Here is a 17,051-nt window from a genome sequence, read left to right on the forward strand (position 1 = left end):
CTGTTTGGGGAGGGTTTTTTGGAAGGGACATCCTGCGTGACACTGCAGTGCCACTCCTAGATGGGCCCGGTGTTTGTGTCGGCCACTAGGGTCGCTTATCTTACTCACACAGCGACCTCGGTGCAAATTTTAGGACTAAAAATAATATTGTGAGGTGTGATGTGTTCAGAATAGGCTGAAAATGAGTGTAAATTATGTTTTTTGAGGTTAATAATACTTTGGGATCAAAATTACCCCCAAATTCTATGATTTAAGCTGTTTTTTAGGGTTTTTTGAAAAAAACACCCGAATCCAAAACACACCCGAATCCGACAAAAAAAATTCGGTGAGGTTTTGCCAAAACGCGGTCGAACCCAAAACACGGCCGCGGAACCGAACCCAAAACCAAAACACAAAACCCGAAAAATTTCCGGCGCTCATCTCTAGTTTTAACATGAGACAGGTATTGTCTGGCTTCCTCTTATATAAGCATGGGCAGCTCATCCTCTAGTGCATGAACCCAAGCCTCAATCACCTTTCTGCTCATGAGGCAGCTATAGTAGGTCTAAGGACAGCCCCTGTAAGGGAGTAAATTGACTTCAGGCAGCCTTTAATACATTTATCAGTCGGTTCCCTTAGGGAAGTGAATCGTAGTAACCGGTAGAGTGGATGATACCATGAGGTGAGTGACATGAGAATCCACCGGAGGTGAATTTTCCCATTTATTACATATGTCCTCAGGCAGAGGATGGAGCCTCATCTGCAGCACCAGAATCTGTGTCAGATTGAGCTGTATGCTCCCCCTCCTCTTCCGATGAAAAATCAGTAAGGATAGTGGATGGAGAGGAAGAAGTAGCCTGCTTAGAGCCACGTGTGCGCCCATAGGAAGCTTTCTGTATAGCCAGATTCTGGTTTAAAATCTGTAGCTGGTTAGACAAATTATCCACCAATGGCTGACACTTACTCCTTTTACACCACCAGTTAGTAACATGAATGTGCATAACCCGTGTTGCTGGCTGGTGTAAAGGGGTCGAGTTGGAATAGTCCGGGTTGAGTGATCCGATATTCCAACTCGGGAAGTTTGCGTGTTCAACTCAGCAAACTGTGCAGTGTAAACGGTAGCCGGGTCGATGCGACCCGGTTTCCCGTTTACACTCTATGTGCGGGCAGCGCTTGGAGATCATGTGATCTCCAAGTGCTGCCCCCGTCGCGTCACCGGCAACGTTCCCAATGCGGCAATGTGCCAGGTTGGTGACTCCAGTGGAAAAGGGGGCAGACGCGGGTCGCAGCCGGGTAGCACTTTGTGTCAATCTCTCAGCTGCGACCCGCGACTTTGGGTCTAAAAGTGGTATAACTATAGGGACCATTTGGGGAAGCAGTGCCACTGGCAGGCACATAGGGGGCAACAGGCGCTCTACCAGGTTACCCAACAATGAGGTGAAAACTGCCCACGGAGGCTCCTGTACGGGAACTGCAGACTGACTGGGAGGTGTATACCATACAGTACAGAGATTATCATGTGACATATCCTCCTCAGGTAACCCGGCTGAGCACACTCTGCGTGATCCTAATACAGGGGCTTTAACCTGTTTGCTAGACATAATAGTACTGAGCAACAAAGTGGACTTACACAGTGCGAGTACAAATAAACAGAACAGGGAATAATGTGACTGCAACACAGATGTAAAATACTTGTATCAGGGCCGGTTCTAGCCCTTGTTGTCCCGGGTGAAAATAGGGGCGTGGCTTCATGAAGGGGTGTGGTCAATGTGCCCCGGTAGTACAGTCCCCTTTTGTGCCCCCAGTAGTATTGCCCCCGTTTGCGGCCCCAGTAGTATTGACCCCTAGTGTCTAAGTGCCGCTCCCACAATGCAGTGCGGTCAGCGTTTCCTGCAAACACAGCAGGAAACGCTTTATGGCATGATCATACAGTGTATGCTACATTTTCTAGAAACCAAATCTTATCTTAAAAGAAATAAAACCCTTTAGTGTACAGAGCAAGCAATTAAGAGGAAAAAAAAGAGTCTCCATCACCTATAAAGAAACAGTTTGGAGGGAAAGGTGGGGGGGGGATACCAATATTCAGACATAACGCTGATGATTCTCTGTGGTTTTTGACCCCCAAATGTAAAACTCTAATAATATTAAATGTAAAACTAGATAGGAGTGTTTTGCATTTAATATTATTGCCATGCCACATTTTGGAATTAAAACTGGTTAAGTCCATAATGGTTAGGAGTAGGTGAGGGTTATGCATAAAGGTTTGTATACTTTTGTAGAGAATGCCTCCCCTTTCTTATTAGAGGTTCAGCAGAGGTCTCCGTACAGCTGCCCAGTCGAATCAATGCTTTTAGCATCATGGCCGACCATAATCCAGTATATATCCAAGAGCACTACAAATACCCCTTTCAGCCATAAAACCAGACTCTACCTGGCTCGTAGGCGGGGATACACCTTCACACCAGACCTGGGTCTTCCAGTGAGAAGGGATTATACAACCTTTCTCAGATGCCAACTGGTGCTTGCTCAATCATTAGAGGTTTGCAATCACACATTCCCTGTAACATTTGGTGCATATAACATTCACATAGGGGGTCATTCCGAGTTGATCGCTCGCTAGCTAGTTTTAGCAGCCGTTCAAACGCTATGCCGCCGCCCACTGGGGAGTGTATTTTAGCTTAGCAGAAGTGCGAACGCATGTGCAGCCGAGCTCTGCAAAAACAGTTTGTGTAGTTTCTGAGTAGCTCTGAACCTACTCAGCGCTTGTGATCACTTCAGCCTATTCGTGTCCGGATTTGACGTCACACACCCGCCCAGCGAACGTCCAGCCATGCCTGCGTTTTTGCAAACACTCCCTGAAAACGGTCAGTTGACACCCAGAAACACCCTCTTCCTGTCAATCTTCTTGCGGCCGCCAGTGCGACTGAAAACTTTGCTAGAACCTGTGCACAACCACAAAGGGCTTTGTACCCGTACGTCGCGTGTGCGCATTGCGGTGCATACGCATGCGTAGAAATGCCGATTTTTAGCCTGATCACTGCGCTGCGAACAACGGCAGCTAGCGATCAACTCGGAATGACCCCCATTGGCATGAACACCTTTCACTTCCCAATGTACCATTATAGGAAACACTTGGTTTTTTTGCTTATAGCAGAAAGTATACGTTTAAAAATAAATATATGTGTGTCATACACACAGACTAGATTGAGTCAAAGTGATTTGCAAATAGATTTCCTGGAGAATGTACCTCAATATACATTTCATTAATCATCTTTCCACTTTCTCCACGTCTCAATTTATCAGAATTATGCAGCAATACTGTTTTACTGTGGGTTGTTTTTCTTCGATTGGTCCCACATGGGATTCAGAACAGATCAAGTGCAAAAAGAACTGCAACAATAAACACATACCTACTTCAAATATGAGGAGGGATTCAATTGTCCAAAATAACCCTCTGGAATTGTTTTTGGGAAGACTGGAGTGCTCTAGTGCAAATAGAGAGCAGACAGAAAGCAGTGCTATATATATGGACAGTAAGGGAGGGAATGAATGATCCACATAGGTGACAATGCAATAACAAGAGGATAACACCATCTGCATTGTCCAGGGTATCACTAATACCATGAAAGCAGAATAAGGCCAGTACCACCATTTTAACGTCTGAATACTTCTCTTGGCCTTCAGTGTTGTGTCACTGTAACCTATTAGTGGTGACATACGATTGGGACACAGGCCCCTAGTGTTCTAGTCAAGTGGTAGACATTTCTACAGAGGGGATCAGTAAGGATAGTGGATGGAGTACCCTTTGCCATGTAAAACAACTATGAACATGAAAGCTGCCACCTGTGAAAAGGTTCTCCTTGTTACCACAATGCAGAGATAGGTGCAGAACATGTCAGCGACAGCTTGTCAGTAATACAGATATTCCCTTGTTAGTCCTCAATACTTGACGAGAACACAATACTGGTGGTGACTTTATGGATCTGGTTACTTTTAGATACTGATAGTACCAGGAGTGTGGACACTAATGCAGAAGATGCACGCCATACAAACCAGGCCACCATCAGATCCATGTGGGGTACTAGGAAACCAGACTGGAGAGGGCGATGCAGTATGAGATAATCACACCTAGCTTTTCCCAGAGGGGTCACTAATAACAGGAAGACCTTCAGTGGCCCCTTCTGAGATACCAGACAGGTGGTATTTAGAAGAATGAAAGATGGTGTGGGTAAAGCACCCACATATATAGGAAGACAAAGCACTACCCACTCCCCCCAAGGAAGATAGACAAATAGATCCCCTTTTTAGAGTTGGGGGTCTCCAGTGCACATGTAGAAATCCTTCCCTGAGTTGATGCTCTGCACAGCATCAAACCATTTCCAAAGTACAGCAGAACCTCGCTCTGCCAGTTACCTTTTGGTAGTCTAATGTTCTCCTCTAGACAAGTCTTTATGCTCCAGCATTGCAGAACATTGCTCTGATTACTGGCCATGCTGAAGGTCTGGAGAACATCATTATGAACACTCCGGAACAGGAGGCTTGCAAAGCTCTCCCCATACAGACATGACAAGCGTAGTGCCACGGCCTCAATTGTTCATGGAAGTCTGCTCTCTTTGTCATTGTAGGATAAAGCTTTGCATGCAGTACACAGTCACACTGTTATCCAGTTAGATATTGCAAAGTCTTTCTCTAGGCTGATCCACTGGTAAAGAACAGGCAGAGCAATGCTACAACAGCGCCCATGGTGTTGTCAAACAGCATTGTGATGCAGGCTGTGCTGAGAGTTCCTCTGGTTCAGGAGACTGGTGGTTTCACCCACTAATACCCCACTGTGCTCTGACAAGGTGCAGTCAGGCTTGTGGGTTCCTCCCTCAGGAACTGAGGGCTACTATCCAACCGGGAAGACATCAGGGTTCCTTGATACTGGTCCCTTTTTACATACTGCAAGACACCCAGGGCCCGAACGCTGAAGTCCGCTGTGTATTGCGTTTGGACACTGAGCTGAGTGTTGCTGCCACTGATGGTTGAGGAGATGGAGTTTGAGCATTCATGTTTGAGGGATGAGGACCTGTTCAGGTTGCCCATGTGAGAGGGGGAGTGGAGCTCATTAGCTGATGAGACACTCATGGCCATGACACCGTAGTAGGAGAAAGCTCCAGACTTAAATTTGATATTCTCCTTCCCAGCCTCCACTTCAACCTTCCCCTGTAAGATAAGGATGAAGTAGTCAGCTATCTTGTTGCACTGGTACAGGTAGTCTTCAGGTGCCTTCTTCTCATCCTCATTGAAATGCAGCTCCTGCACTACATCTGGGTACTTTAGCAGGTGCAGGAGCATCTTCTCCGATACCAAGGTGGGTGCAAACAGGGACACCTCTGTGGATAAGAAGTGATGGGCAGCAAGGAGCAGCTGGTGGGAAATTTTTATACTCTTAGCTCATGATCTGGGTCTTTGAAAACTGAGAAATCCTGACGACAAACAACTCTTTACTACGATTATCCGTATAAAGATCGGATTCATCCAAAATCTCTGATTTGATAATTTCTTCAATGACATCCTCGAGAGTTACTAGACCCATCACCTCATAGAATGGATCACTCTCTCCTTCGCTGTTCACTTTCTGTACAATGGCCAAGTGAGACTTTCCCTTCTTGGACTCCTCCAGCACAGCATCCAACTTGGTGTCACACAAAGTGGACGGGATGACTATAGAAATGGGTGATGGTGCTCAGGGGGGTGCAGTCATCGGGATCCACGAAGGCCAAGTCTTTCATGTAGAGGATGTCCACAATGTTGGAGCGCTCATTCTCATACACAGGGATACGGGTGTAGCCACTCTCCATAATGCTGGACATGGTGTTAAAGTCTAATATGGCGTCGTTGGTTAGCATAAAGCAGTCCTCCACTTTGGTCATCACATCCTCCACTGTCTTTGTGCGCAGCTCCAGCGATCCCTGGATGATTTTCATCTCTTCCCGTACCAGTCCACTGTATGGCTCAGTAACCTTCAGCATCTCCAGCAGCTTCTCCCGGTTGTAGACAGTGCTGATCTCCTGGCCCAGGACGCAGTCCAGCAGGCGGCTGACCGGGAAGGCCAGCACCATGAAGATGCGGGTGAGCCACAGGGTATTGGTGCCCACGGCCAGGCCGTGCTGGGAGCACGGGGGCCTGTGGCACTATCTCGCCCAGCACCACGATGCCGCTGGTGAAGGCGATGACGGAGCCTATGAGCTCGTCCAGCAGTGAGGTGAGCGTGGTGTTGACCAGGATGTTGCCCAGCAGCAGCGAGCACAGCAGGTAGTTGCCCGTGGTCTTGGCGGCGTAGCTCCTCTCCCGCTCCGAGCCGCAGCGCTGCACCACCCGCAGCTCCATGGGGTCCAGCGTCATCAGGTCCAGGTTGAGGCCGCTGAAGATGCCGGAGAGGGCGAGCAGCACGGCGATGATGATCCCCTGCAGCCAGACAGGCTCCTTCAGCACCCGCAGCCAGCCCTCCGGCGCCAGGTGCAGCATCCAGGGCAGGCCGGGACCACGGCGGGTGCACAGCGCGTACACCCGGGGCGTCTGGCTCTTCCGCAGCAGCTGCCAAAAACTGCAATTCTAACCCAAATGCACCTAGCCTAGGCTATAGAATATATGGGATACATGAAAACGAAAACCAGACAGCAGATACAGGCAGTCACATGCAATGAGTATACAAATGGTTAATAATGCTGCAAAAAGACCCTTATATCACAGCACAGCCCTGAGGCTGGAGGATAATGCAGGAGTAAAGCAGCCCAAGGGCGAGAAAATCTACTTGAGATGGTGCCCTGGGCCGGGGCTACAGGTCAATGCTGGACTTCCACCCCAGGTTCTATGGAGCATTATTTAAAACAGGTGTAAATAGACCTGACCTGTGCTCCTACTGCCCAGGTGGTCTAGTGGGGTCCCTGCTCGGTGACAGTGTCCACGCCAGTGCCGTGCCTCTCTAGGCCGCGGACGGAACACGATTTGAACCTTAACTGCCCCCTGGTGACGGCCACGCGATCCCTGGAAGTGTCTCACAGAAGTTAAAAAATACAAACACGCAACAATTAATCAAGCGCTTCACCTAAAACAATTCCTGTTCCACCAGTGATACACTCAGCCCTGGGAGTTTGTTTAGGGGAAAAAAAGAAGGAAAAAATATTACAGCGCACAGGAATTGAAAAGTTGGTAAAATTTATTTAAAACATATATAAAATATATATCGAAAAATATATATCTCAATCAACACGCAACCACCGGCCGGTTCTAAACTTACATAATAAAAGTCTGCCCAGCTTGCTGTTTTGTAGCCGGTTAATAAGAAAACAATGCGCCCGGATGAGGCTGCGCTGCAGATGTGCCGGCGCCCTGTACATCTATCTCTGGATATACACACAGAAAGCATTGCACCTATGCAGCCCTTGCTCTGTGTCCTGCAGCAGCTGCACGGGTACCCGCCCTCTCTCACACCTCCCTGCCTGCCCCCAGCGCCTGTCACACTGCCATGTGCGGGACCCGCGCCCTCTCCCTGTGCTGAGGCCGGGGCTGGAGGAGGGGGCGAGGGCGGGGCTGGAGGAGGGGTCGAGGGCGGGGATATGAACGTCAGTGTGGCCGGTCACTGAGGAGGAAGCAGCTTGCGTTCCCCTGCCAATCACACCTCACTTCCGGGCTGTGCGTTCCACTTCACTTCCGGCCTGTGCGTTCCACATACAGGAAGAGAGTTTTTTTCTTTCGCGGCAACTTCCGGGTTTCCCTCGAGCGGGAGTCAGTCGTCCGGCAACAGGTAATGGGGTCCTTATTATTATTATATTATTATAATTATACAGGGGGAATAGCCTGTGGTGTCCTGTTATTACTATTATACGGGGGGCAGCAGCATGTAGTGTCCACTACTATTATACAAGGGGAGCAGCCTATGTTGTTTTGTTACTACTAATATACGGGGGAGCAGCCTGTGGTGTCCTGTTGTTGTTATTATTATTCTTATTATTATACAGGGGGAGCAGCCTGTGGTGTCCTGTTATTGTTATTATTATTACTATTATTATACAGGGGGAGCAGCCTGTTGTGTCCTATTATTATACAGGGGGAGCAGCCTGTGGTGTCCTGTTTATTATGATTTTCTCTTACGTCCTAGAGGATGCTGGGGACTCCGTAAGGACCATGGGGGATAGACGGGCTCCGCAGGGGACATGGGCACTAAGAAAGAACTTTAGGTATGGGTGTGCACTGGCTCCTCCCTCTATGCCCCTCCTCCAGACCTCAGTTTACTACTGTGCCCAGAGGAGACTGAGTGCATTACAGGGAGCTCTCCTGAGTTTCCTGAAAAGAAAGTATATTTGTTAGGTTTTTTATTTTCAGGGAGCTCTGCTGGCAACAGGCTCCCTGCATCGAGGGACTGAGGGGAGAGAAACAGACCTACTTTAATGTTAGGCTCTGCTTCTTAGGCTACTGGACACCATTAGCTCCAGAGGGAGTCAGAACACAGGTCTCACCCTGGAGTTCGTCCTGGAGCCGCGCCGCCGCCGTCCTCCTCACAGAGCCGGAAGAAAGAAGACTTCAGATCTTCACTGAGGTAACGCACAGCAGTAAAGCTGTGCGCCGTTGCTCCCACACACGTCACACACGACAGTCACTGTAAGGGTGCAGGGTGCAGGGGGGGCGCCCTGGGCAGCATATTAACCTCTTTTACTGGCAAAAAGACATATATACAGCTAGGCGCTGTATATATAAAGAGCCCCCGCCAGGTGTTTCATTATTTGAGCGGGACAGAAGCCCGCCACTGAGGGGGCGGGGCTTCTTCCTCAGCACTCACCAGCGCCATTTTCTCCACAGCACAGCGCTGAGAGGAAGCTCCCCGGACTCTCCCCTGCTTATCCACGGAGAAAGAGGGTTTTAAAGAAGGAGGAGGGGGCACATAATTGGCGCAAAATAAAGATTACAGCGCTATCTGGGTAAACATATTGTGTGTTTTTTTCCTGGGTCATTAGCGCTGGGTGAGTGCTGGCATACTCTCTCTCTGTCTCTCCAAAGGGCCTTGTGGGGGAACTGTCTTCAGATAAGAGGTTTCCCTGAGTGTGTGGTGTCGGTACGCGTGTGTCGGCATGTCTGAGGTAGAAGGCTCTCATAGGGAGGAGGTGGAGTAAATGACTGTGGTGTCTCTGTCGGCAACACCGACACCTAACTGGTTGGCTATGTGGAATGTTAAAGTTCTAATGTGAATTTATTGCACTGAATCTAGGGAATGTACAGGGAGTCAAACCCTGCCTTTCACCTATGTCACAGGGACCTTCGGGGTCTCAAAAGCGCCCACTATCCCAAATAGTAGACACTGGTACCAACACGGATTCTGACTTCAGTGTCGACTACGATGATGCAAAGTTACAGGCAGAATTGGCTAAAAGTATTCAATATATGATTATTGTAATAAAAGATGATTTGCATATCAAACCCCCTGTCCCTGACACGAGGGTACACATGTATAGGGTAAGGAAACCTGAGGTAAACTTTCCCCCATCTCATGAACAAGTTATTGAAAAGGCTTGGGAATCTCCAGACAAGAAACTGCAGATTCTCAAAATGAATTCTTAGGGCATATCCTTTCCCGACTAAGGACAGGATACGGTGAGAATCTTCCCCAAGAGGGGAAAAAGCTTGGACACGCTTATCCAAAAAGGTAGCGCTACCATTATGGCTACCTTCAGGGATCCTGCTGATCGCAGACAGCAGGCTACCTTGAAGTCCATCTACACAATTCTAGTACCTTACTCAAACCGGCGATAGTGTCGGCTTGGGTTTGTAGCGCTATAGCAGCGCGGATAGGTACCTTATCGACGGAAATTAATACCCTGGATAAGGATACCGTTTTATAGACCCTGGGTCATATTAAAGATGCTGTCTTATATATGAGAAATGCTCAAAGAGACATTGGCCTACTGGGTTCTAGAAATAAATGCTATGTCGATTTCTGCTAGACGAGTCCTATGGACCCAGCAATGGACAGGTGATGCCGACTCAAAAGGCACCATGGAGGTTTTACCTTACAAGGGTGAGGAATTGTTTGGGGAAGGTCTTTCAGACCTGGTCTCCACAACTACTGCAACTGAATAAAATTTTTGCCATGTATTTCCTCACCGCCCAAGAAAGCACTACATTATCAAATGCAGTCCTTTCGGTTAAATAGAAACAAGAGAGTACGAGGATCGTCTTTTCTTGCCAGAGGTAAGGGCAGGGGAAACAAGCTGCCAACCACAGCTAGTTCCCAGGAGCAGAAGTCCTCCCAGGCCTCTACAAAATCCACGGCGTGATACAGGAACTACGCTGAGGGAGTCCACCCCGTGGGAGGGGGGGGGGCACGTTCACTCACAGGTGGATCCCGGGGCAATAGAAATCATTTCCCAGGGTTACAAGTTGGAATTCGAAGGGGTGTCTCCTCGCCAGTTTTTTAAATCGGCCTTAACAGCTTCTCCCCCAGAAAGGGAGCTACTGTTAAATGCAATTCACAAATTGTATCATCAACAGGTGGTGGTCAAAGTTTCCCTACTTCTACATGAGAAGGGGTAGTAAGCAACCCTGTTAGTGGTCCCGAAACCGGACTGTTCGGTCAGACCCATTTTACATTTAAAATCCTTGAACCTATACTTGAAAAGGTTCAAGTTCAAGGCACAATCGCTCAGAGCGGTCATCGACAGCCTAGAAAGGAGGAGATTTTATGGTATCCCTGGACATAAAGGATGCATACCTTCATGTTCCCATATATCCACCTCATCAGGTGTACCTGAGATTTGCGGTACAGGTTTGTCATTACCAGGGCTTTCCACGGCCCGAGGATTTTCACCAAGGTAATGGCGGAAATGATGGTGCTCCTGCGCAAGCAGGGTGTCACAATTATCCCGTATTTGGACGATCTCCTGATAAAGGCGAGATCAAAAGAGCAGTTGCTAAGAAGCGTGAAACTCTCCCTGATGGTTCTGCAATATCGTGGTTGGATTCTCAATTTGCCAAAGTCTCAGTTGATTCCGACAACTCGGCTGTCCTTCTTGGGCATGATCCTAGACACGGAACTGCAGAGAGTGTTTCTTCCGGCGGACGGAAAAAGCTCTGGAAATCCAGACCATGGTCAAGGAGATTCTGAAACCGGCAAGAGTGTTGATTCATCAATGCACTCGAGTGCTAGGGAAGATGGTTGCAGCTTACGAAGCCATTCCGTTTGGCAGGTTTCATGCCCGGGTGTTTCAGTGGGATCTGCTGAACAAATGGTCCGGGTCTCACCTGCACATGCACCGGAAAATAAGTCTATCTTCCAGGACCAGAATTTCTCTCCTGTGGTGGCTGCAAAGTTCTCACCTTCTAGAGGGATGCAGATTTGGAATCCAGGATTGGGTCCCGCTGACCACGGATGCAAGTCTCCGAGGCTGGGGAGCAGTCACACAAGGAAGAAGTTTCCAGGGAAAATGGTCAAGCCAGGAATCTTGTCTCCACATAAATGTTCTGGAGTTATGAGCCATTTACAACGGCCTTCTGCAAGCAAAGAACCTTCTTCAAGGTCTACCTGTCCTGATCCAGTCGGTCAACATAACAGCGGTGGCGTACGTAAACCGCCAGGGCGGAACAAAGAGCAGAGCGGCAATGGCGGAGGCCACAAGAGTTCTCTGCTAGGCGGAACAGCACGTGAGCGCTCTGTCAGCAGTTTTCCCTCCGGGCGTGGACAACTGGGAAGCAGACTTTCTCAGCAGACACGATCTCCATCCAGGAGAGTGGGCCCTTCATCCAGAGGTGTTTGCAGAAGTAACAAGGTGTTGGGGAATCCCTCAAATAGACATGATGGCGTCTCGCCTCAACAAGAAGCTACTGAGGTATTGTTCCAGGTCAAGAGACCCCCAAGCCAGTGCAGTGGACGCCCTGGTAACTCCGTGGGTGTTTCAGTCGGTATATGTGTTCCCTCCACTTCCTCTCATTCCAAAAGTGCTGAGGATCATAAGACGAACAAGGGTTCAGGCAATACTCGTCGTTCCAGATTGGCCACGGAGAGCCTGGTATCCGGATCTTCAGGAATTGCTTATAGAAGATCCTTGGCCGCTTCCTCTAAGAGAGGACCTGTTACTGCAGGGGCCATGCGTGTTTCCGGACTTACCGTGGTTACTTTTGACGGCGTGGAGGTTGAACGCCCAATCCTAGCTCATAAAGGTTTTCCTGGGGAAGTCATCCACACTCTCCTTAAGGCTAGTCACGGCAAAACATTATCACCGTATTTGGAGAAAATATGTGTCATGGTGTGAAACCAAAACAGCTCCTGCGGAGGAATTTCACTTGGGTCGGTTTCTCCATTTTTTGCAGGCAGGTGTGGATGCAGGCCTGAAATTGGGTTCCATCAAAGCGCAGATTTTGACTTTATCTATTTTCTTTCAAAAAGAATTGGCCGCCCTTCCTGAGGTTCAGACTTTCGTGAAGGGAGTGCTGCATATCCATCCTCCATTTGTGCCACCCATGGTACCGTGGGATCTTGAAGTGGTCTTACAGTTTCTTATGTCTCACTGGTTTGAACCTTTGCGAAAGGTTGAGATAAAGTTTCTCACTTGGAAAGTGGTCATGCTTTTGGATTTGGCGTCTGCCAGACGAGTGTCAGAATTGGCGGCTTTATCTCACAAGAGCCCATATTTGATTTTTCATGTGGATAGAGCGGAATTGAGGACTCGTCAACAATTTCTGCCCAAGGTGGTGTCTTCGTTTCACATTAATCAACCTATTGTGGTGCCTGTGGCTACGGATGCCGTGACGGTGCCAAGATCTCTTGATGTCGTGAGAGCGTTGAAAATTTATGTCGCCAGAACGGCTATTGTTAGGAAAACGGAGGCTCTGTTTGTCCTGTATGCTTCCAACAAGATTGGAAATCCTGCTTCCAAGCAGACTATTGCACGCTGGATTTGTAATTTCGATTCAGCACGCTCATTCTTCGGCTGGGTTGCCGATGTCAGTGAAGGCCCATTCTACCAGGATGGTGGGCTCATCTTGGGTGGCTGTCCGAGGGGTCTCTGCACTTCAACTTTGACGAGCAGCTACGTGGTCGGGTTCAAACACTTTTGCTAAGATCGACAAGTTTGATACCCTGGCTGACGAGGACCTTATGTTTGCTCAATCAGTGCTGCAGAGTCGTCTGCACTTTCTCGCCCGGTCTGTAGCTTTGGTATAGACCCCATGGTCCTTTTGGAGTCCCCAGCATCCTCTAGGACGTAAGAGAAAATAGGATTTTAATATCTACCGGTAAATCCTTTTCTCCTAGTCCGTAGAGGATGCTGGGCGCCCGTCCCAGTGTGGACTGTTACTTGCAGTTGTATTGTTAGTGGTTGTTTTCGGTTACACGAAGGTTGTGTATCAGTTATATTCATCTTGTTGCTGTTGTTAGTTCATACTGTTATCTTGTATTCCTGCTAATCCAGTTGTACGGTGTGTTTGTGGTGTGAGCTGGTATGTATCTCACCATTAGTTTAACAAAAATCCTTTCCTCGAAATGTCCGTCTCCCTTGGGCACAGTTCCTATAACTGAGGTCTGGAGGAGGGGCATAGAGGGAGGAGCCAGTTCACACCCAGTCAAAGTCGTTTTAGTGTGCCCATGTCTCCTGCGGATCCCGTCTATACCCCATGGTCCTTTTGGAGTCCCCAGCATCCTCTACGGACTAGGAGAAAAGGATTTACCGGTAGGTATTACAATTCTATTATTATTATTATTATACAGGGGGAATAGCCTGTGGTGTCCTGTTACTACTATTATACGGGGGAGCAGCCTGTAGTGTCCACTACTATTATACAAGGGGAGCAGCCTGTGGTGTCCTGTTTTTCTTATTCTACAGGGGGAGCAGCCTGTGGTGTCCTGTTACTACTATTATACAGGGCAGCAGCCTGTGGTATCCTGTCATTATTATTATTATACAGGGGGAGCGGCCTGTGGTGTCCTGTTGTTGTTGTTATTAATTTTATTATTATTATTATAATAATACAGGGGGAGTAGCCTGTGGTGTACCTGTTGTTATTATTATTATAATACAGGGGTAATAGCCTGTGGTGTCATGTCATTATTATTATTATTATTATTATACAGGGAGAGCAGCCTGTGGTGTCTTGTCATTATTATTATTATTATTATTATTATTATTATTATTAATAATATTAATATAGAGGGGGAGCAGTCTGTGAAGTCCTGCTATTTTCATTATACAGGAGGAGCAGCCTGTGGTGTCCTGTTATTATTTTTATACAGGGAGAGCAGCCTGTGGTGTTCTGTCATTATTATTATTATACAGGGGGAGCCACCTGTGGTGTACTGTCATTATTATTATTATTATTATTATTATTATTATACAGGGGGAGCCACCTGTGGTGTCCTATTATTATTATTTATAATTATACAGGGTCAATAGCCTGTGGTGTCCTGTTACTATTATACAAGGGGAGCAGCCTTTAGTGTCCTGTTATTCTTAATATTATACAGGGGGAGCAGCCCTGTATAATTGAATTAAAAGAATATATAAAAGAATTGTTCTGTTACTACTATTATACATGGGGAGCAGCCTGTGGTGTCCTGTTATTCTTATTATTATATAGGGGGAGCGGCCTGTGGTGTCCTGTCATTATTATTATACAGGGGGAGCGGCCTGTGGTGTCCTGTTACTACTATTATACATTGGGAGCAGCCTGTGGTGTCCTGTTATTCTTATTATTATATAGGGGGAGCGGCCTTGGTGTCCTGTTACTACTATTATACAGGGGGAGCGGCCTGTAGTGTCCTGTATCTCACCTGTAACATATATGCTCCCCCTTGTATATTGCCTGTTACATATTTCCCACCCCTGTATATCACATGTCACACATCCGCCTATCAGTGAACGCGGGCATTATCCTATATATATATATAAATATAGCAAGGTTACAGGCGGCACTCACGGACTCCTTGAATAACGACCGGGGACCCCAGGTCAGTGTACAATGTTTCGGATTTATTATCCTTCGTCAGGTAACAACATATAAAAACAAACAAAGCTTACCTTTATACCAAACAAGTGAAGTGAAAAAAGTGCATGTGCAGACAAACTCCGTGCTTCCGCCGACGTCATCACTGTCAGACGGCGCCGAACGGAAGACAGAATCACCGTTACCATGGAATCTGTTGTCATGGAATCTATACACAAAACAAGTAACAGCGGTTTACATGCACAGAATGTCAGGAGTTTCAATCATGATAAACAATCCAATATCATATATTGTAGAAATGTGCAATGATTTATAAAAAACAGCCAAGAGAAAGCATTTCATTTAAGCCATTTGGAGCAATCGTATTTAAAAGATGAATCCATTTGGCTTCACATTGCAAGAGCGCTCTAGCTCTGTCACCACCCCTGTTATCCTCAATGACCTGATCTAGTATTTTATAACATAGGGATGAGAGTGTGTGTCCCCTCGCCTTGAAATGCTTGGCAACCGGTTGGTCCACATTCTTACCCTCCAGGGATTGTTTGATGGCGCTGCGGTGCTGTGCCATTCTCTCTTTAAACTGGCAAACGGTTTTCCCTATATAATATAGGCTACAAGGGCATATGATGCAGTACACAACAAATTTGCTGGAGCAGGTTAGAACATGTTTAATTTTAATTTTTCTGCCCGTGTGCGGGTGGGTGATGTAGTCACCAGTCTCTAAGTAAGAGCAAGTTGTACATCCAAGGCACCTGTAATTGCCTGGTTTCTTAGTCATAAAGTGCTCAGTTGTTTTTGATGTTCCTGAAATATCTGTGTGGACCACAAAGTCCCTAACATTTCTGCCCCTAGTGTAGCAGGGAAGTAACCTACATTTAGATAAATCTGGTAAATCAGGGTCCGATTGAATTACTGGCCAAATTCCCTTAGCAGTAGATATCAATTTTTTAGTGGCTACGGTATAGTTATTAACCCAAATAACTGAGGAATCGATTTTACTCTCAACAGTACTCATCCCAGTACTAAATTTCGGAGTCGCCAATGCCTTGGATTTGGCAATTCTTAAATCATTACTATGATATCCTCTCTCAAGAAATTTCTTTGTCATGGCATCCATCTTAGCAGCCTCATCCGCAGTGTAACTGCAAATGCGGTGCACACGGAGAAACTGGGAATAGGGAAGCCCCCTCTTTAAGGAATCAGGGTGATGGCTGGCTGCTTGCAATAAATTGTTGCAATCTGTGGGCTTCTGATAAATCGAAGTAATAAAGGCAGATTCTCTGATGCTTACTTCTACATCTAAGAATTGAATTTTTTCTTTTTGAATGTTATACGTGAATTTGATATTAGGATCTCTAGAATTAATATCACTCATCATGCTATGCAATGAATCAGGGGCCCCAATCCATAGAAAAAAGACATCATCTATGAATCTAGTGTATAAAGGAATGAAATCAATATTACGGCTGTTAAGAAACAATTCTTCCTCCACGTTAAACATAAATGCATTGGCGTACGTGGGTGCGACACACGCACCCATCGCACACCCTTGCCTCTGTAAAAAGAATTCATCATTGAAAACAAAATAATTCCTCTTAAGAACCACTCTAAGTAATTTCAAAAAGAATACAATATTTGGACCCTTATATAAGGGATTGCCGGTTATGAGCAGCCGAACTGCTTCTATCCCCCTGTCATGGGGAATGTTGGTGTAAAGACTCACCACGTCGGCTGTACATAACCAGCAGTCACCTGGAACCACACCAAAATCCCTAAGTTTCTGTAGGAACATGGTAGTATCCTTCAGGTACGTAGGTCTATTTTGTACCACAGGTTGTAGATAGAAGTCCAGATATTTGGAAACCAGAAAATAAAGAGAGTCTCTGGCAGAGACAATCGGTCTCCCAGGTGGGTTACGTGCATCTTTGTGTATTTTCGGTAACAGATTGAAAACAGGGACTCGTGGGCAGTCCTTCAGAAGATCATTCATCACAGATTCAGTGATAACATCATCGTCGCTAGCTAACTGTAAGATATCCTTCAGTTCTTTATGAAACTCCTCAGTCGGATTCTTGCGCAGGGGAGTGTAGATGGATTCATCC

The 17,051-nt window shown here is 47.0% G+C and overlaps 1 pseudogene; it reads right to left on the reverse strand.

The window, feature by feature from the left end:
- Window positions 1-4,729: 4,729 nt before the first annotated feature.
- Window positions 4,730-16,324, reverse strand: LOC135057121 (metal transporter CNNM4-like; annotated as a pseudogene).
- Window positions 16,325-17,051: the final 727 nt, after the last annotated feature.

Source organism: Pseudophryne corroboree, chromosome 3 (genome assembly GCF_028390025.1).
Source record: "Pseudophryne corroboree isolate aPseCor3 chromosome 3, aPseCor3.hap2, whole genome shotgun sequence".
Taxonomy (NCBI): Eukaryota; Metazoa; Chordata; class Amphibia; order Anura; family Myobatrachidae; genus Pseudophryne; species Pseudophryne corroboree.